Below are 22,519 nucleotides of genomic sequence, written 5' to 3' on the forward strand. Positions count from 1 at the left end.
AACCTATAAAATAGTCTCATAAATCAACCAAATTTTCTGAATTAACCACAAAGTTCCTAAACAAGTTTTGTAGCTTCAAACAATTCATCGGCACTCAATTCAAAAAGACCTCACCCGAGTAGACCTAAGCCCAGCAGAGTGAAATGAAAGCCTTACACCGAATGTAACTAATAATCAATTGAGCTGCCAAAGAAGTGATAAAGCTTAATATCATGAATTTTTTTAAAATTAAATAATGGGAATTTTTCATGTCAAACTTCTGAAAATCGAAAAAACCAAACAGGTCAATTTATTCTTTTTGGATTTTTTTGTTTTTATTAAAATCATTCGGCGTATATGTTCACTGATTCAGGTATCTGTTGGGTCCTTTGCAGTGTTTCAGCTTTTACTTTTAGATGGTTTCCATTGCATGGTGTTGAGGACCATTGGCTCAGTGGATATGCAGTCCTTTCAAAAACCACCAAATATCTTTTGAACGTGGCCGCTTAGACTCGAAAACAAGGCGTAGCTTTTCGAAATATTAAAATTCTCAACAAACAACCTCGCAATGTCTACAAAAGTCGTACCCTGTAATCTCTGCAAAAAAACTGAGCGACCGGCGAAGCCTCAAAAAAAACATCTAATGGCTGTTCACAAGATTGACCCTGTCAAAACTGACTACATTTGTGGTCACTGTGAACTAGAGGATAAGTCACTTCGTGTCATTTGGGAACATGTGGTGGAGCGTCACAAATCAATCGATGAAACGGAAGAAAGAAGAATTTGTCTCTACGACATGAATGTGTTCCAAAATGATCGCGCATATGCTGCGCACATGCGAAACGAACACGGTCTGCCAGCATGGGATGTGAGCCGAGAAATCCTCACTTCATTACAGCCTGAGACAGCTTTTGATGGAGCAGTCAGGACATACGATATAGTGCCGATGGAAACGGAAGTGGACCTACTAGCGCTATTCGTGACCAAGAGAGACGAAATCGAAGAGCTGATACTTCAAAATACTATGTGTGAGCCTCAGAAAGCTCAATTGTCGGCAGAAGTAACTCTTGAAAAAGAAAAAGCAGATGGCATAGAAGAAGTAATAACCATCTTCGCCAATTGCAAAATGCTTGCTGTAGACGTTCAAGGATGGACCCAGGACCAATTCTATGATTGCGTAGACCAAATATTGTCTAATGTCCATCAATATGCGTCTCATGGTAGCGGCTGGAGAATCCGCAGGATTGATAAGATTGTCCTACAAATGGTGAAGTCTGCACCGATCAGGGGTTCATCGTACTTGCCACTACCAGCCGATCTACTAAAACTCAAACGATTCTTGTTGAATATTCGCAATTATGAAGACGATAGATGCTTTGAGTACTGCTTCGTTGTTGAGTATCATCGGCAGAACAATATCCCGCTTACTCTTCGTACGATGCAGAGTAAAGAGGAGGAGAAAGCGAGCTTCTATGATTATCGCAGAAACTCAAGAGCGCACGAGCCAACTGGTGATTTTGTGTACCCAATGGGACTACCGGCTATTGCACGCTTCGAAATTTTGAATGAAGTGCAAGTGAATGTCTTCAGGTTAGTTGCAGTTTTAATCAAATCTTTTTTTTTATTTGGTGTGAAGCTGTATCTAAGCAAATCAGAACAAATGGTTGGTTGCACATTCGTTGAAGAATTCTTATTATGATGACATTAAAAATTAGTATAACAAAATCATTCAAAATTTTTCTCTAGGTACAATGAAAAGACTCTTCTACCCTTGAGAGTGTCAAAATATCAGACTAATTTTGTTGTGGATTTGCTACTTCTAAACGATATGGGCACGCAAGACTACGTCGTGATAAAAGACCTGAACAAGCTAGTGAGCAAAATGCAAAAAAGAAAACTGAGATTGAGAAACATGCTGTGCCGAAATTGCTTCCACCGATGTTCATCTGAGGAACGACTTGAGCGCCACCGGTTAATCTGCATGGGGAACGAACCAGCAATCGTTACCATGCCAAATGTTGACAAGAGCAGTGTAGGCTTCCAAAATATCGGTGCTCGAAGCTATAGCCCATTCGCGGTTTACTTTGATTTGGAGTCTGTGCTGGAGAAGGTGAAGACAGTGAGAAATAATCCTACCTGCTCGAGCACAACCGTGATTGAAAAACATAAGCCCAATAATTTTTGCCTTGTCGTTGTGGAAGCTAGAAACCCGAAACCAGCGTTTTTTCATTTCATCGAGGAGTGGACGCCATGACTAAATTCGTTCAAATGCTGGAAGTATTGGCTTGTGACTTTCTTAATAAAAAACGACGATACCCGAACTACCTCGGAAGCACCACTATTCTTGAAGACAGTGACAAATGCTGGATTTGCGAAGAGGAATTCTCGGAAACTAACGCGAAAGTTTTAGACCATAATCATTTCGATGGATCATTCCTCGGATGGGCTCACAACAGATGCAACTTCCTGAGACGTACCATACAATTCACCCCTGTCTTTGCCCACAATCTCCAGAATTATGATTTGCACCATGTACTGAAGAGTCTGCAAGATACCAATACCAAAAACACCTTTTCGGTCATTCCACTCAATGACGAAAAATTTATTTCACTTACAATGAAAGTGTGGATTAGATCGTACACTAACGAAAAAGGAAATGTCTATAATGTCTACGAAGAAATCCGTTTTGTGGACAGTTGTAAATTTATGAACAGCTCACTCGATGAGCTAGCTCGAAATCTACCCGTGGAAAAGTTCATATATCTCAATAACCACTTTGCTACCCGACCGGAAGAAGATAAAGCATTGATTCGACAAAAAGGTTACTTCCCCTACTCGTATGTTGACAGCCATGCAAGATAAACAGAAGATGGACTATCTGCACGCGACAAGTGGACCAATACGCTGCAAGGAGGTGTTGTTAGTGTCAGTGAAAAAGAATATCAACATGCATGGTTAGTGTACACTCGTTTCGGTTGTCAGACTTTGGGCGAATACAGCGATTTGTATCTAACGACTGATACCTTGATTCTTGCATGCTTTTTTGAAGAGTTTAGACGAGTGTGTTATGAAACATATAAGCTAGATTGTGCTCAATATTTCACGGTTACAAATCTCTCAGGGGATGCATTTTTGCGAACATGCAAGGCTGACCTTTATTTGCTCATTAATAGGGAGCACTTGGATATGGCAGAAAACCTTTATCAGGGGGGGCATTGCTAGTGTGTTTGAAAAAAGACTTGTTTCCGCCAACAATAAATTTGTGAAAAATTACGACCCTAAACAGCCTAACACTTTCCTCTTCATGATAGACGCGAACAATTTATATGGCGGGATTATGGAAAAACTTCCACTTCCACTTAACTCATTCGAGTTTAATGACCAAGCAACTATAGCCGAAATTCTCAACACGAGCAGAGAATCCGAAATTGGATACATTTTGGACGTCGATCTTTTATACCCCGATCATTTGCACAATGCACATTCGGATTACCCACTCGCCCTAACAAAAGAAGTTGTGTCCAAAATGTGGTTCAGTGAGCTTCAATTGGACATGTTGAAAAAAATGAACATTTCGAATAAAGTGGGCACTACGCCAAAGCTCATACAAAACTTCTTTCCAAAGAAAAACTATACTGTACACTACCTAACACTTCAGCTCTATGTCAAACTTGGTTTGAAAATTGAAAAAGTAAATCGAGTACTGCAGTTTAGACAAGAAAAATTTATTGCACCATATGTTCAGTTGAACACTGAGCTCCGAAAAAAAGCTACTACCAAGTTTGAACAAGATTTCTTCAAGCAAATAATAAATAGTGCGTATGGAAAATTCTGCGAATCAAAAAGGAATCGATTTATTGTAGATATTGTTCGCAATGCCGAAGAACTGCAAAATTTATCAATGAAAAAAGATTTAGCAGTATAAAAATTATTGATCAACACTTGGTATCTGTAGCCTCAAAACCTGTGAACATTAAATGGGATAAGCCCACAATTGTTGGTGCAACGATACTAGATTTGGCAAAACGTTACATGTTCCAGTTCCATTACAACATAATCAAGAGAAAAAAATGACGCAACTTTTTTATATTCGGACACTGATTCGTTCCTGTATGAAATCCGCGGCAAAGATCTCTACAATGAAATTGAGAAAAACCATGAACTGCGAAATCATTTTGACTTTTCAAATCTACCAGCCACCCACCCCCTCTACACCAACGAGAATTTGCGCGTTAACCTCAAATTCAAAGACGAGTTTGCTGGGGAGATCATACAGGAGTACGTCGGACTAAAACCCAAACTGTACAGCATTATTTCTTCCAGTAAGTTTCTTTTTCTTTTCTTTTACCATTTTGCAATTACCATTTTAGAAAAGGGCAACAAAAACAAATCAAAAGATTATGTAGTGAGGGGTGGGGGAGGGGGAAGGGAGGTATTTATGTGGAAAAGGGAAAAAAACTGTTGAAAATTTAAAGTAAATCGATTGTATTTTTGTTTCAGCTATGGATAAAAAAAGCGCGAAGGGGATTGCAAAACATGCAAAAAAGGAGCTAACCCATAATAAATACAAAAAAACTTTGACTTCTGTTCACTGGTCCGGTCAGAAAATGTGAGGATAAATTCCTGTAATCACAATTTACAAACCATAATAACGAACAAAATTTCCCTGAGCGCATTTGACAATAAGCACTATATACATGCAGACAGAGTAACTACTAGTCCTTTCGGACATAAACGTTTGCGTGAGGATATGTTCATAAGAGAAATTGGGCGCACCATGGACTGGGGCGAATACGACGTAGACGACGCCGTGGTCCCCACTCCCACCGATAACGGAAGTGGGGAGGATTTGGCTGAAGCTATAGAAGCGCAGGGCGGGTATTACGTGGATATTTTTACTCCACCAGATATGGGGTTCAACCAACCCACATACACTGATCAAGAGCTAGAACAGGATTTGGTAGATTTCGACCAGCTAAGTGGGCAAAATGAGTCAGAACCAGCAGCGTACAACTGCCCCTATTCGGACATTGAAGCAGAAAACGAGCGGGAAGAAATTAGACCACCTAAACGGCGGTGCTTAAATCGACGTGCTATTATATTAGACGATTCTGACTAACTAAGTTCTGATTATGAATGTAGATGATTAGCTTTATAGTACTTTTCATTCAGGAAATAAAGCTTTTCAAAATTGTTCTTTTGACCGAAAAGTGAAATAATCAACAACTCTAATCGTGAGGGGGAGGGGGGTATTCAACACAACAATATAAACTTACCAATATCACAGCATTTTATTTAATTCCAGACGTGGCGACAAAGATTACAAAATAATCCACAATATAATGCGCGCAGTAAAGTTTGAACTGTCAAAGTCAAAGGGAAAGCATGCACCAACCAAAACTTAATTCCATTCCCGCTTCCATAAAGTGGCTGGAAAATTACCAATTTTAACCCCCCTTAAAACATGCGTGCCCGAAAAAGTAGGGGCTTTAACCCCTTTGGGGGTTAAAAGTGGTAAGTACAACGGCACACCGAAAAAAAGGGGGGGGGGGGGTTAAAAGTGGTCATTTTCCTAGCCACTTTTACTATACTACTTTCAATGAATATTCTGAAAAAAAAACAGCGAATAATCAATTTTTGTAGAACACAAAGAGGTCGCAACGCTTTGTAGCTCGAGCAACCAAAAATAAGTAATCTTCACGGCTTAAGAGACCTAAAATTTGAGTCAGAATAAGTAAACAGAAAATAACTATGTCCGTATTGCACTAATTTGACAATTACCATTTATTTTTTTATAATTTTGGTTTTTAATTACTCATTATGGTTTGAAAACCTAATTTGTAATCAACATTTATTCATTAACATTTACACCACTGAGTCTTAATTTCATCAGTTCAGAATCTTTATACGCGAAAAATTATTTAATTGGTCAAAACTTAATAGCAGCCAGCAACTGGGAAACATATTTACGGTGATCATTAAATTGATCGATGGATCGATCAATTTCTAGCTAAGGTGTGTTTTCTGCAACCAAAACTTTATTTGGAATTTTGTCGATCGTCGGCTTATCTTTAACTTATAAAAAAGAACTTGAACTAGGGATGGTCTACATTTCGCAAGCTTGACCGACCTTACACGAGATATTTATACCCATTGCGTGCAGTTCAATAAAAAGTGTTGAATCTATTTGTGAAGAACTGGTATCGAGTGTTTTTTCTTTAAATCAAGAAAAACAGATAACACCTTTTCTAAATGGAAAGGCACATTTTTTCTGTTAATTTGGCGATCCCATCAACAGTGCTATGTTTCGTTCTCTATCCAAAACTTTTCAAACTAATGAAACTGTATTGCACTAAGTAACCAAAAAATTGATTGAAGAGTGCCCTTTGAAAACATTTCCTATAATATAGAAAACCACTGCCCTGTAATTATTCATATCTGGCTTAGTTCCGATCTTGTGAGACAAGATAACGTTAACTTCGGCAAGTTCAGTTAAAAACATAAATTTTTTCATAATAACCTTTTCAGGATTGTTAAACCTGGTATAATCGAGTACGCGCTAGAGCTTGAAATGTTGTAACATCAATCATCTAGCCTGCGAAGTTTTAGATTTCAGCGAATTTTGTAGTTGGATTTTTTTAGTCGCTAGTTTCAGATATACTGAGAATCTAGGCTCCTTGCTATAATTTCTAACGAAAGTGACATAATACTTGGCAATATTTTCTGTGCAATTATTTGGCAAAAATTTCTGCGCATAGATATCGTTAAAATCATTTGCTTTTGTATTCGAGTCAGTGAACTTTTTATCGTTTTTCGCTATGCCATCACTGACTGTGCTACTGTTTGATTTCAAACATTTAAAAAAAATACGAACGACGGAGAATTAGCAATTTTTTTTAAATGAACCAATACATTGATAATAGTTGAAATGCAGTAGACTATTCTGAGAAGGTTTTTTCCTTTTAAAAGTAAATAAAAAAATTCTTCGAATATTCATTTTAAAAAAAACAAAGTGTGTGCATTGAGGCAACACTGAGTCAGCTCATCAATTACGCATAGATCTTTTTGAATTTTTTTGTATCTGAGTCAGTCTTCTTTTCAACGTTTTCCGCTGTATCATCACTTGCTGAACCACTGTCTCGTTTCATCCCCAGCAGTATTTTAGGCAATTTATGCGTCTGCAGTCACCAAAAATGCTATATTTTCGGCTTTTTGTTCCGACTTTTGATACGAAAGTAACGGAATAATTGTGCTCGGGGTGGTTTTTTTTTCTTCAGACAAATTTCGACTTTTTAATTAGCCATTTTTTACGGAATTTGTTTATATCATTCGAAAGGTATTGTTGTCCTGAGCTCAAATTTGAAAAGATTTTTTACCTGCGATCATTTTTATTTTTCGTAAAGTTACGGGGGTTAAAAGATTGCCATTTTGGTCAATTTGGGACAATTAACGCGCGATATATTTCGCGCTATTAACGCGTAAGCGGAGAATTAATCCGTCTTATAAATCGTTCCAAATTGGTTGAAAGAAGCTTATTTGCCATAATTGATTTGTTACAACGAGCGAAATCTATCCTTTTGTACTTTATATGGCGTGTGGGGGGATGATTATCATTAAACATTTCAAATTTTTGAGAAAAAAAGTTTTCGTTTTGCTTTATTTGATTTAATTTTATAATATTATCACTGCTCCATAAACCTTAAAAGGCACTTGGAACGTTCAGAACTCCACCCTTATACGAGCACTCTTGTTTTTTTATTTTTTCAATCAAACCAATACTTTGATGAATGTAGACTTTCAGTGGAACATTGTGAAAATGTTGTTTCCTTTTTAAAGATGAAACATTTTTTCGAATTAGAAAAACTAAAAGTTGCGTGATTTTTGGACAACATTGAGTAAGCTCTTCCATTCCGTGTGACAAACTAGAATTTAAACACAAAAGGCTCAACTGCAGCTCTAAGTTATTGTTCCGACTTTCGATACGAAAGTAACGGAATATTTGTGCTCGGGGTGGGTTTTTTTTCTTCAGACAAATTTCGACTTTTTAACTAGCCATTTTAGACGGAAATTTTTTATATCATTCGAAAATTATTGTTGTCCAGAGCTTGAATTTGAAAAGATATTTCACCTGGAATCATTTTTTGTAAAGTTATGGGGGTTGAAAGGTTGCCATTTTGGCCAATTTGGGACAATTAACGCGCGATAAATTTCGCGCTTTTAACGCGTAAGCGAGGTTTAATCCGTCAAATAAATTGTTCCAAATTGGTTCAGGGAAGCTTTTATGCCATAATTGATTTGTTAATAGCCGCAAAATCCATCACTTGTACTTAATATGATGTGTGGGGGGATGTTTTTACATAAAATCTCAAATTTTTTCCAAAATTTTTAAAAGTTTTTTCTATTACATTGAAATTTTGCATGTTATTAATGCTCCATAGACCTCAAAAGGCAGTCGGAACCTTCAGGGCTTCGCCCTGATACGGGCGGTCTTGTTAGTTTTTAATGTAGTTTTTATCGGAAAGTTGGTGGCAAAAATAGATTGTTTGAAAGCAATAATTCTATGACTAGGGTTCAATTAAGATTCTACCAAATGGAAAAAGAAAACTCATAGAGTTATAAAAAAAAGTAAATTAGTTTTCTTCAGAGTAAGCAGGGTTAATGTTAAATGAATGAATTTAAATGTTTTTTTTTCTTCAGTTGTATTTAAGCGCTTTGTTCATAAGTCAAAAGTCGTATCATACATATTTTCCGTCATCTTATTTAGGCTGTTTTTCGACTGTGGGCTCGATGTTAGTGGCCGTTGACTCTTTTTCATCTTCTTGTCCAATGGGGGGATGTTCAGAACCAGGTTGATTTACGAACACTCCGTAAGGTGTTGTAGGGGTCATTTCAACTTCCTCATCTTCTTCCCCTATAGGAATAAATTGCCCCTATTTCAACTTCCCCCTATGGAATAAATTGCTTTCGAAAATTAATCGATGGAATGATTAATGAATTAGTCCGAATGCCAATACATTTGTCGAAACTAAAAAAAACTATGAAATATTTCATTTTCAAAAGATTTTATTTCTTAATAAATGAATCGATAGTCATCTTTGTACATGTATAGGTTGCCATAAATAGATAGATAGACGATAGTTAGATAGTTCTGGTCAAGGCCAATTTAGTTCTAAATATTACAGAATCAGTGCTGCTCCAGCGCTGCACACAGAAAAATCAGCGATGCACAGGGGCGGATCTACGACTTTCTCGAGAGGGGATAGAATTTTCAAAAAAAATGGATAAATTAATGACGACTTTTTAGGTTGACCAAATTGATTTTTTGAGCTTAGCAAATAGGATCCTATGTTAAAACGATTATGGAAAAAAGATTACTAACTCCTTGTGACACTTACTCTGAGAACCTTCAAGTTAGTTTTCTATTTGACTCGTTGAGGTACATGAACAAAGTTTTCCAGTCAAAACTATGCAAGTATATTTTCAAAAATAAAAAATTTAAAAGTTAAACTTAATGTCATAAATGAACTAAATAAAAAAAAACTAAGTACGAAAAGAATATATATCTGCGGAGACTATCACATACTCGTTTCAATTAAATAGATAATTTAGTTTTGTCGGACCAAGAAATTGGGGAGGAACTTTGTTTTTGGGTGTGTATTAGTTCTTGTTTCCCACGAAAAATCAGGCAACACGAATAATAATTAGAATGAGTCGCATGTTACATCATACCAAAACTTTTTCTGTCGTGTTTGAAAAAATAAAAAAAAACGTTCAATTTTTTTTTCCAAAATGAGAAAAAAATCAGTTTGAAAATTTTGCGTAGATCAGAGCGAATAAAGCGAGTTTTTGCTAGTCTTTTTTGAGGAACACTGTTCTCAAAAAACTTAATTTATTAGTTTTATTGAAAACAGGGATGAGTTATGTACTAGTGACTGTGCTCTCAGAGTAATTTCAGATAAGGTACACCGTCTGCTCGTCACGCTATCTTATTTTCGGCCGGAAAGATTCGTGCAACTTCTTAGTCTAATACCGATCTTAATCTTACTCTTATGTCTCTTAGTCTCAAAAGATCTAGTGTATACCGGTTTATGCGAGTTAGTTGCCATAAAGAAAACAACTGTATTCTAAGTTTTATTCAATTTGTTCTGGTGCTGAAACTACAAGTAGTTTCAGCACTTACAAATAAGTGTAAATGTTAGAGATGGAGTAGTTATAAATAATTTATAGTGATATTCTATCATAAATATAATTGGTCAATAAATGCTAGTTTAGAACTCGTTCCACCCATCCGAAGTTTAGTGAGTTTTTAGTTTTTAATTGTTTGATGGAATGAAGGACGGGTGCTGTAGTTTCTTTTTGAAGTTGCGAGCGTTGACTTCTTGGAGAAAGGGGAAGTGTGGTTGTTTGTGTTTGACGGAGGAAGATTGTTATGTTCGTGTTTCTAGATGGATCTCGTTGATCGTGGTAGTCTTTAGGTGATTGTGTCAAGACTTCTGATCGGTGCAATGATATATCGATTTTGTTAAGTTTAGAGCGAGACTACGTGCAGGGTGAAGTTTGAATCTCCGTGTAAACTGCCAAGTGACTAGGATTGGTACGTGTGGTCAACATCGAGATCGCCATTGGTCTGGTTCAATGATTTTCCTTTGCTGCGATGTTGAGTCCATACTTTAAATCCTTTGAGGGTAGTGACTTTAGGCAGCAAGTCGAATAGATTTGCCATTCTAAAGTTGGAATGCGATTGGGTTGTCGCCTCCTTTGCTGCTCGTTCATTGGGCTCTAAGAAATCTATACATAGTGCATTTATGGTTTACAAATATAATTACTTTTTGATAATTAAGTTTTAGTTATGATTTATTATTAATTGTTATCGCAGAGGCGTTTTACTTTGGTTTGGTTATTTTTTAAGAGTCGCTCACACTAGAGCAACTCTTGGCAAAAATAAATTGTGCATCACAAAGCGTGATGTAGCCCGGTGGGTTTGGCCGGCTAAAGAGCATGCTCAGGACGTTCCTCTGGTTGTCGAGGCCAGGAGCGGGGTATATTTTTATGGTCTCTTTGTGCAGAGTCTCTTTTTGTGTTCAACCTTTTGTTTCGTTTTTTGTTCACTTGTTTTTCTCTTTTTGTTTAGGTTTTGTCCTTTTCTCAAAAATAGAATCTTTTGTTTTGGACTTGTCTTTCCACTTTTTTGTGTTTTATTTAATTGCTGTAAAAGTTGAAGTTGGTCTTCAAAAGAATAATTTATACTTTTTTAATCTGGTTCTAATCTGGTTTGCGTACCGTGGGTTTTTCTTTCTTAGTCATGCTATTAGTTTGTGATTTTGTGACGTTAGTAAGCTGCGTTGCTTATTTCAGTTTACTATTTAAGTCCTTCCAACCGGATTAAAGGAAAGTTTGAAACATGTGATAACTGGTTAGAGTTGTTATCAGTGAAAGTAACAAATTAAAATTCATTTTTGAAACAATTCTTTGTGGGCGAGATGGGCGGTTGAGGAAAGAATGTGTGATTTATGGGCGAGCGAAAGATTCAAATTTACAAAAGAAGCGTCTTGTAAAAAGGTTTGTATTCTTTTAGTTTAGCTGCAAATTTTCTGATTCTTACATTGAAATTTTAATTTTACTGCTTTTGGGGAAATTAGTTTATTAATTTACCGCCTCGTTGAAGGGAATTTATTGCTTTGGAGGATTATTTATGACTTTATTGCTGTTTAGAGGTAAATTTTACTGCTTTCATTTATACTGCATTTTGTTTAAGTGAGCTTTTAATTCCTATGAAAGTGTTTTCGTTGTTTTATTTATTTTTATTTGTTTTAGATGGTTGTGTGATGAAATCTAAAGAGAAAAGTGAAACCTTTATGAAGAATGGTTAGTTGTGTTTAGGAATTTATAAGTGAAAGATATTTAATTATACATACTCATCGTCTGCGAAAAATTCCTTTGGGAAAGTTTTGTGAATAGTGTCCGATGATGTTAGGAGTTTAGAAAGTAAGCGGGTGATATATTTAATTTGCAGTAGAGGCCATAAGAATTCAAGTGCTTTGATGATCTTTTGCTCTTCACTGCGTGGTGAGAATTCGTGAGGAGTGTTTTGGATTAGGTTAGAAAGTTTTCGGTTATAGTTAGGGTTGTGAATATATTCCAGGATTGAGACTTCAACGGTCTGTATATATTCGTGAGGGACAATTAGTGGACGGGATTCATCAATGTTGAAAGTTCTGGTTAGTGAGCAAAATAAATACATTTGTCCTATAGGATCGTAATTTCTGATGATACCTTGCATGTTAGTGTCTTTTGTACAGTATGTGAAAATTAAGAAGAAGGGTGAAGTATATTTAGAGTTAATGAATTGAAATCAATGTTGCGGGTTTCGTGATAGTGTATTAGTTGTGTAATGGTGTTGGATAATTATATAACAAGTGTATGAGTGAGTTTGTTTTGTGCGTAACATTATTTGAAGCGAGGAGTGTAAGCCGCTTCCTTTTGGAGTTAAAAAATTGAAAATTAGTGAAAAATGGTTAAAATCATTGAAATAGGGATCATAGGCCTTTGTGTCGCGAAGTGCTGTAGATATAACGTAATCAAATTTTTTTCATCCATATATTGTGCAATGGCGTGATCATAATGGTTAATGGAAAATCGGTTTGCATTTTTTGCAGTGAATCTATTTAGTGTTTGGGTTAGTCCGATGGTTGTGAATTGCTTTTCATGAAGTGCTGTGGTTAGGTGTTGTAATCGAGTGTGACACAATTCATTGTCGTCTGGGTTATTATATAATGGGAGTGATAATGGAATACTGAAATGATAACATGAGGTCCTTGAAAGTGTAGGAAACAAGGCATGTTCATTAACAAAAGTTCGTTGATCGTTGTTAGGATTTGTTTGATAGTAAATGTACTCTGGAAAAAAGCACACTTGTAGGAATTCTTTTGTTTTAGTATGAAGTGGTTGAATTGAAAACGTTCGAGGTGGTCGAGGGTTAGAAGGCATTTGAGGATTCGGAGGATGTCATGGTTTGTAATAGATGTTGATTTTTGAGTTTATTAGGGTTTTGGAGTTGTTGTTGTAGGGTTAAAAAATTATCTAAATCATTTTCGAGTTCTTCATCAACGGCGCTAGAGGGTTCAGGTGGGTCGCTGGTCATTGGGAAGAAAATTGGGGTTGCATCAGTGTAGGAAGAAGGGACTGAGGAAGGTTCATCGGGAACTTGGTTATGGAGTGGTTGAAGGGGGGTTGGGAAAAAGGTGATGGGCTAGGCTCGGAATCTGCGAATTCATCTGGGGTTTCAATATCAGAGTTGTTAAATTGTGAAATTGTGTGAAAAACTGTGTCTGTGGAAGTGTCACCTGAATCCATTTTTGGTGAATTATTAGTATATGAACGTACAAGATAGGGAGTGAATTCAGAAAGTGACATTATTGGAGAGTGGCGTTGGAGATTGCATGGGTATGAAAGGGAACGTTTGAGGGATCCAATAAGGCGGCTCATCGTCGGCTAAAAAGATGGGTGTTCTTAGAACGGAAATTAGTGGTATGTTGCTAATCTATAGATTGTTCGTACGTTTTTCTACATTTGGTTTCTGGGCTAATATGTGAGTAACTGGACTTTGTGGATGACTATAACTTGTAGAGATGTGCTCTGTTAGGGCTATATTCCTGTAATTTCGTGGTACTAAGGATAACGGATGGTTATTATGTAAAGTGTGTATTTTGGTGCAGTAGTTGTTGTATTTTTATTGTTTTATCAATTATGATATGCATTAGGTGTGATTGATAGTTTTTTGTTTCAATCATTTATTTGAGCGTCTATTTGAGCGTTAAATTATTATGAAAATATTGCGAAAAATCCTGCTTAAAGTATGCGTGCTACAGTTGCTTGTTTGTTTACTTGTGTGTGTATTGCACATGTATTATAAATTCTTTTCAATAATGAAAAAAGTGAACCAAAAAAATTGAACAATGCATAATATATAGGTAATTTTTCTAAGTTGTAGTAGGGCTATCCTAGAAAAGCGAGAAGTTCATTTTTCAAATTTACAAAACTAAAGAAATTGATGGGTGATATATCTTGTGGACGTTATTTTTCACCGTTCAAACAAACGTAATTTTTTTAATATCTTTAAAGTATCTACTGTAGTCTTGTGTATAGATGTCTAAAAATCCTGCGGTTTCTGCAAGTTTATTTAAGTTTTGGTCAATGGATTGTCTTTGTGTTGTATCCATTTTTGTAAGGAGTTCTTCAAATTGTTGTGCGGATGTGATGTTGTTTATCTGATCTAGAGTATATACCTACTGATTGTAAAACTTTATTTGGGTTTGTAGCAATATCTCTGATACTTTCTGGTGGAAATTTCTTTAATGGTGACATAAATGTAGGATCTGGTGTGAGAAGACAAAATTTATCTTCATCGGTGTTAAACTGTACAACATTGTGGCTAATTTCAGATCTACATGGGACAGCTGTATTCCAAAAAAAAATGTTCTTCTAGAAAGTGTGTCAACGAAATTACTTTATTTTTCTAGGCTATGGGGATTCTTTTGTAACATCTTTTGTCTTCAAATACATATAATGGTGATATTTTTTTTGTACATGTGTAATACACTAAAATACTTCCATTGTAGTCAATAAATTTTGAACTATTTCCTAATAAGAAATATCCTGCATAAGGTATTTTTTATACTGCAAGTGCAAGTGATTGTAAAATTTGTGTTCGTTCAAGTTCACATAAGTGATGAAGCGTTTCTAGTTCTGATAGTGACATTTCTTGAAAAATTTTACTTATTGTATAGTCTAATTTCATGTCTAAGTGCATGTCATAGTGAATTGCACTAAAACAGGTATTGTTCATCAGTAAAAATTCTTGTAAGCGTGTACAGCTTTTGTCTTGTGGTCGGAGTTTTCCACCAGTTCTTCCTGTGTTTTTCAGAAATATTACCGGGATGTATGAGTTTTCGTCACTATTTGAAATGTGATGTGTTGGGTTTGGGTTAATTATTAGTTTTCCTGTGTTCATGTCGAAACCTTTTTCGTATTCGACAATAATTTCTGAGTATTATGTTGTATAAAGTGGAGTGTTACATTCGCAAGCGAGTTCTGTTTCTGGGTAGATTTGAAAATGTATCAATTTGTTTTCTAACTTATTGATATTGTTGAAACGTGGATTGTTCAATCGAATTATTTTTCAGGGTTTACTTAATCATAATCGATAGATTCAAATAAGTATTTTTGATGAAATTTTATTATTCTTGCAACTTGAAATGTGGTACATATGTCTTCGGGGAACCAAACAATAGTTGCTTGTATTTTTGTTGTTGGATTGCAATACTATTGATCATTTTTACAAGGTAATCGTATTCTTTGATAAATTATAGTATCGTCCTTTAAATCTCGTGTTAATTGTTTTTTTGCTATTGGATTTTCCAATCAAAAAACATTATTTCTTGATATCTTTTGTTTTTGTGCCAGCTTTGCAATTAAAAGGGTTGTTTTGAGTGGTATCCAATTTTTATTATGGAGATCATAAGTCAATCGTCGATGTGCACCGTGGAACGGGTATTTGTCATCTATTTTTTTATGATCTTGGTATCTTTCAAGTTCAACTGGATCTGCAGAGTCTGGAAATACTTGAAAATTAACCAATTTTTGGTTCGCGCCTTTGTTTGTGGTTAATTTCAATGGGTTAAGTTCGTTTTTACAGTCTTCAGGGCTAAGATGTAAAAGTTTTTTTATATTATTTTGATAGAAAGATACATGATCAAGTATATTTTTGTTTCCATTTGAGACTTAGGAACAATGTACTTTTTTCTCTGAGAATGTTGCTGCACACTTGTATCCTGTTAATGTTGTAACTCGGGCTTTCGAGTAAAAATTGGCTATTATATTTGTTGTTTCTATTTCTTGTGGTTCGTACTCGCATTGAGTTACTTGGTTATTGCGTTTTAATGTAGTGTTTTTTGTTGAGTTTCTTCACAATCATAGGGAAGGGTTTTTATGATTTGTTGGTTCTGAAAAATTAAAAAAAGAGAGTAGGGTTTGAAGGAGAAGGGTTATTTAAAATTTTATGTGTAGGATAATCCTGAATATGGATTATACAATGTGATGTATCCAAGTGTTTGTTTTTGTATATCTATCGTATTTATATATAATTTTTGTTGTGATAAATGGGGGAAGTAATGATTGAGCTGTTATATTCGGTGGAACTAAGGGGAAAGGGTGATAAACTGAATTGTTTAATTTTATTGTTATTTCAAAAATAAGTGTCAGATGTCTTGTGTAAGGATTTGTATGTTGTGTTCCTTTTTGTTTTTGTGGATATCGTGTCGATATTGTAATCTGCTGAGTGCCCAATTATGTAGTCTGTTTCTGTCGAGTTATTGACCAAATAACGGAAGAGGTGCTACGAATGTACTTCAATCTGATCGTAGGGGTATATTATTGGTTAAATGTTCCTTATATCTATCGTCTAAGTTTGTAGGGAAGTTTGGAGGAAATGATGTTGTTGAGATCTGATTGATTGAAGGGTTTGAAGGAAGTGATGGGGTTTCTGGTAATGACAGAGATGTATCTGGTGAGATTTCTACAGGTATCTTCACCAAGTTTGGTTCACCTTGAGCGAAAGCTTGTGTCATCCAATGTGGGAAACGTTGTGTAGAACTTGGGTGGTTAAAGGGATTTTCACGATTTTGTTCGGATGTAGGGGTTGATCCAAAGTAATCCGATGCTATGTTTGGAGTATTCTGTAGTGAGGTAGACTGTAATGGTGGGGGGTACTTTGAATTGTACTACTGGAAAGGTCTAGAGGATTTGAGATTGGTGATGAGGGTATATTAAAATGAACTCTGGGAGTTATAAATTTTTTTTTTCATCTTGGATGTATGATTTGTCTATCTATTGTGGAAGTATTTTGGTTTTGACTTGGACGCCTTGTTCTATTAGGATCTTGCTAAAGAGAGGGGTATATATTTTATTCGTATTGTGGTTCGCTTAGGGGTGCTTGGCGAACTACATATTCTAAAGGTTCTGATAATAGTGAATGTTTTTCCTCAAATTTATCTGGGTTTTCTTGAAATGAAATACGTGTTGATGATTGAGGTTGATTTGTCTGACTGAATGTTGGTGTTGTTGGCGATTCATGAGATGTCGTAGTCGGTGGGGACTGTTGTGTGAGTTGTTGATTAGCAATTTTGAAGGTTCTTTAAAATCTCTACCTATGAAGAAAATTTATATTGATTATATTATTCTTCTACGAAAACGGTTAAAAGTATTGTTGCTAAAGCAAAAGTTATTATTGACTTTTTTATACATTTTCATATTGTCTGATTTAGGGATTTTAAAAATGTGAAAAATATCACTAAAAGAAGAAAAATATATTTTTGGTTGAATAGATGTCTCAACATTTGGATAGTTGTTGAAATATCGTACCCGAGGAGGTGGTCAAGAATTTTTTTGCAAAGTTGAGGTAGGTTTTGTGTAGTGATTAACCGCAAAAGAATATTAAGAGAAAGAGAAACAGTTCAAAAGTAAATATAATAAAAAATATGCTGATTTGATAAAAAGATTGGTAGGATTGAAAAAAGCTTTGAATTCATAATTTTGAGAAGTTTGATTGATTTGGAAAGAAGCTTTTGAGAAGTGATTAGTTTTTGCTGAATTATTTATTAATGTTTGAGGCTAAATTTTAGCGTGGTCGTATTGTTTATTGATTTTTTACAAGTGGGTTGGATATAGCCAATTTTTGGTGAAGAGAATTCTGGAGGTCTAAGAAGGAGCTTTCTAGTTTTGTTTTTACTTTTGGGATGATCGGGGGTATCCTGGAGTTATTCGTACTTTAGGCTAAATGATCATGTCCTATTTTTTCTTTAGGCGAATTTAATTTTTTTCCTTAAAAGAAATTTGGAGCATAAAATGGGACATTGTACAATTTCATAGTGGAGGATTAAATTTTGTGTTTTTCCTTTTGTCAAATATGAGCTAGTTATAGTTACATATATGTTTGAGTTTTCAAAGTAACGGCTAAAGAAGTGGTGTCATAATGAGGTGATGTTTAGATAGTTTCTGATTGGCTAATTTTCAACTAGTTGCTCAGGAGTGTCAGTATGAATTTTTAGAAAGGAGAAGAAAGTTGTTAAATCTCTGAAAGTTTAAAATGATTAATTAGTTAGAAAGAGGTTTTTGGAATTCAACTTTCTTTAATATTTTAGATTGTGGAGTGAAGGTTTTGTAATTTTTTGGTGGTTGATTTCGAAGTTGCAATGATTGTCGTTGTTTAAATTTTTCTGTTATTTCTTGAGGAAAAACTTTTTCTTCCGATTTTTGGTTTTTCCTTTGTTTTTGAGGAATTTGTTTATTGCTTATTTCTTAGGATTTTTCTTGGGATATTTCTTGGGTCGCGTATCTTCTTTACTTTTTGGTTCTAAAATTTGTGGTGAATAATTTGCATTATTTGTTTGTTTTTGGTCGTTGTCTGAGTTGTCGAGAACAACTTTGAGTCCTGTAAAGGAGTATAATTGTGTTAGCTCGCGAAGAGTGTTTTCTTTTGGGTAATATGCTAAAGGATTGTTTCTTTGTTGAACAATTTCTTTTTTATTTGAATCAATATGTTTATATGTTACATCAGTGGGCTTATCAACATTTCGTAATGGTCCTTTTCAGTGTGGTTGCAATTTTTTCAGATATTCCTTTTCGTGTTACAAATTTGGGATTGAGACAATTTTTCCAATATTCAAATTTGTAGCTGGAGTGAATCATGAATTTGATTGGGAATGATTATTCTGGCTTTATACCAACATTTTGGCTATTTTTTGATAAATTTGTTTGTTTCTTATCTCTGTTTAAAATACATTTGATTTGTGTGCCGAAAACTATTTTTAAAATTTGTGGGTGATGAAAATGGTCTTCATCGGGTGTATGTAATGGTAGATTATAGCACATTGATTTTTTTGTAGGTTGGCAATAACATTGTGTGTTTTTTGAGGAGTTAGCTGTGAACATTATTGGTTTTCGTGGTTTTCGATTAAAAACCAGTTTATAAGGTGACAGTACTAGGGATGTTGTTATTTGTTAATTATAAGACAAGGGGAATAGTTTTTCATCTGCTGACCATTCAGTATATCTTGCATCATTTCATTTATGATACATCTTAGATATTTTTGTAATGAACGGTTCATACCTTCGACTAATCCATTAGTCCAAAGGAAATGAGATGTTCGTGGTTTGTGTTTAATGTTATATATGATGTTATTTTTTCATTATTTATGAACTCAGTGCCATTATCTGTGACAAGGATTTCTGGTAATCCAAACTTTGCTATCAGTGTTCGTAAAGTGTTGTAAATGTATAATAGGCATTACAATGAGGTACTAGATTGAGTGCTACGTAGTGTGTAAATGCGTCAACTATGACTTTTATATATCAGTTTCCTAAAGAGGAGGGTGATATTGGTCCTTTTGTATCGAATGAGAATTTGTGGTTAAAATATAAACTTTGTCCTTTAAAATCTTGTTTCGTTGCTATTTGTTTTCGATGTTGGTACGGTTTCTTGAATTGGCATGTTATGCAACCATTGCATAATACTTTGATCCAAATCGGTGCCTTTGGAAAGTAAAAATTTTGAATAAAGTTTGTATATGTTTTTTCTGATCCTGCATGTCCTTTAGTGTTTAAGGAATATGAAATGTGAAATGTATCATACTTAGGCTACAGGGTGATGTTAAAAAGGGTGCTTTCAGTTCAGGTGTTTGGTATTCTAAAATATTTGTATTTTCATTTATAAATGTACTATTGAATTTTCTAAAATATCTAAGAAGTGTTTTGTTTCCTAGAATTGTGATATCTGTTTTTTTAGGTTTTGTTTTATAATTGTGCCAAAACTTCAATTGTTCAATGACTGGGTCAAGTTTTTGGTATTTTTGTAGCAGTTGAAGTGAGTTCAAGGTCCTGATAATTTTATAATATCAATTAGATTTTATTAGTGGAACAGGTCTGTCCTATATATTTTTTGTCTGAGTGGTATATGTTGCGTATTAGTTTTGATCCATGATGACTATGGTATCGGTTTAAATGCAGAGTTTTCTAATATTTCTACTTCTTAGTGATTATTTTGGCAACCTAAACATTATAAAAAGTTATTTATTTGTTCGTGATCAACGTCATTTTTTACTGCATATTTGCATTCTAGATTTGGTGATGTTTCGTCTTTTGCAAGAAAAAACTTAAGGTATTTCTAGTGTTGTTTTTCTTGTTAATATTTCAGGTGGTGTGTTTCTACTAAGTGTGTCTGGTTATACAACATTTTTTCCTCCTGTCCAAACTATATGTAGGTTTGGCAATTTCATTAAAATTAGTTGAAATCTATAAACTCTGTAGTTTGGCTTTGTTTTTTGTGTAAAGAGAAAAATTATAGGTTTGTGGTCTGTGAGTAAAATTGTTGAATTTTTTGATTCAGGTATTAGAAATTCATATTTTTTGGGGGTAAGAAGTTAAGCATTCCGAAAATTTCTTGGATTTTCTTTTTATTTGATGGAGGTTGAAATTTTATGGTTGTGTCTATGCGGGATTTTAATGGAGTTATTTTATCTCCTTCAATATTATGTCCAAGAAGTTTTATACGGGTGAGAAAAAATTTGATATCTCCGAGGCTGCTTTCATGTTTTCTTTAAATAGTAATGGATGATAATTATCTAAGACAAAAAGCATTTCGTTTTTTGTCTGTGATAGCATGAAAACATCGTCTAAATGTGTTATGAATTTTTTACTGATTATAAGTGGTCAAAAAATTTTATTCATAAAAGCTGAGAATGCTGCTGGTCCTTTGGAGATTCCATAGAAAAACGTACTAAGTTCATTTTGTTGATTTCAAATAATGATTTGCGTTATACGTCGTGACTGCTCAGCTAGTGGCATTTGGTTTCATGCACTGTTCATGTCAGCTGCGTTTGTTTTTGTGTGAACTACTTGAATTGGTTCTATGGGCCAGTTACATTTAGATTTATCATATAAGGGAATTGAGGTATCTTGCGTCTAAAACGGTTTTTATTGATTCTCCTTTAGCTAAAATAATAACGGGATTTATGAATGCGTTTCCTTTTGGTTGTTCTTCTTCTTTTACTGGGAAAATAATTTCATATTGTTCTAGTATGTCTACTAATCTTTTGATTTTATCTTGCAAGTGAACAGGAACTTTACTTGCTCGTTGTTTTTTGAAAACTGCGTCAGGTTCCAGAGGTAGGTGTAGTGGTGATTTTACTTTTCCAACATCAAATTTAGAGGTGGCGTAAACATCGGGTATTTTAGTAGTAGTTCGGCCAGTTGCTCAAATTCTTTTTGTGTAATTTGAGAGTGTTAAAACTTGAGCATTGTAAGGAAATTTTTGTTGTTCAGTGGAATATTTTGATGATTGAAATGTTGGTTTGAAATAAGGTGTTTCCGTGAAATAGTCGGTGTTTCGTTTTTCATTCCTTATTATTTTATTTGTTGATAATTCTTTGTCAAGAATTGTTGATTGACATATATCTAATAGTTGTAATATAATGTTTACTCTATACGCTACTTCTTTACTGGAAGAAATATTGGTATAATGTAAGGTGTTTTTGTAAAATAATCTGTGTTTCGTTTTTTATCTTTTATTATATGATTATTTGATAATTCTTCATTAAGAATTGTTGATATATATATATATATATATATATATATATATATATATATATAAAAATATTCCAAAATATTATTTACTCTAAATGCTATTTCTATTGTGGGAGAAATTGTTGCATTTGTTTCACAATAACCTAACAATGCTAGAGGTAATGTTATTTTGTATGGAGAATTATTGTATACATGTCAAGAAAGCATATCTGAGTTTGTATTTTTCGTGTATTTGAGTGATGAGATTGTTACTCGGAAAAAATTATCAATTGGCTTGAATTCATGGTCGGACATATATAGTCGTTGTCTGTTCTGTTTCATGTTCTATTGATGGACTTGACTTACTGAAAAGTTATATACATATCGTGCTTATTGTTTCAGGTGTTTTCGTTCTTGGTTACATATAGGGTAGATTTTGGAGAAAAATGACGGTTGTTTATTTAGTCTTCGAAAGAATGTAAGTGATGTGTTTTCATTCTTGTAGATTTGTCTTTTATTTATATTTTGCTGTTAAAAATATTAATGTTGGGAACATGTATAGTATTATATGGTATTCCAACGATATTGTGTTTTATATCTGTGATATGGAATGTTTGTTTGAAAGGTTTAGTTAAAAGTTTATTCTGATCCATTGTTCGAGTGGAAACAAGGATTAATTGGGTTTTTCCGAAATTAGTTAAACTTGAACCTTGTGCTGTAGCTAAAGACTTGGGGCTTTTGAGGGTATTAGTTTTGATTGTAAAGTCTGTATTTTATTCCATGTGGTGATGTTTATTATATTTGATTCTGCTCCTGAGTCTATTAAAAAATCAATTTCGAGGTCTCGTGATTGAAAATCTTTGCTTTTTGGACTTTCTAAGAGAAGTGGGATTCTCCAAATTTTTTCTATGGAAATTTGTATTTT

General features: G+C 34.5%; 1 long non-coding RNA gene across 1 annotated transcript in view; it reads right to left on the reverse strand.

The window, feature by feature from the left end:
* Positions 1–8,587: 8,587 nt before the first annotated feature.
* The window catches only part of LOC134856266 (uncharacterized), a 24,832-nt gene continuing 10,900 nt past the window's right edge, over positions 8,588–22,519 (reverse strand). Inside the window, exon 3 of the long non-coding RNA XR_010164724.1 lies at positions 8,588–8,890. This is a non-coding gene — a long non-coding RNA (uncharacterized LOC134856266). The remainder of the gene's footprint in view (positions 8,891–22,519) is intronic.

The sequence above is a fragment of the Symsagittifera roscoffensis genome, unplaced genomic scaffold, assembly GCF_963678635.1.
Source record: "Symsagittifera roscoffensis unplaced genomic scaffold, txSymRosc1.1 SCAFFOLD_338, whole genome shotgun sequence".
NCBI classification, from domain to species: domain Eukaryota; kingdom Metazoa; phylum Xenacoelomorpha; order Acoela; family Convolutidae; genus Symsagittifera; species Symsagittifera roscoffensis.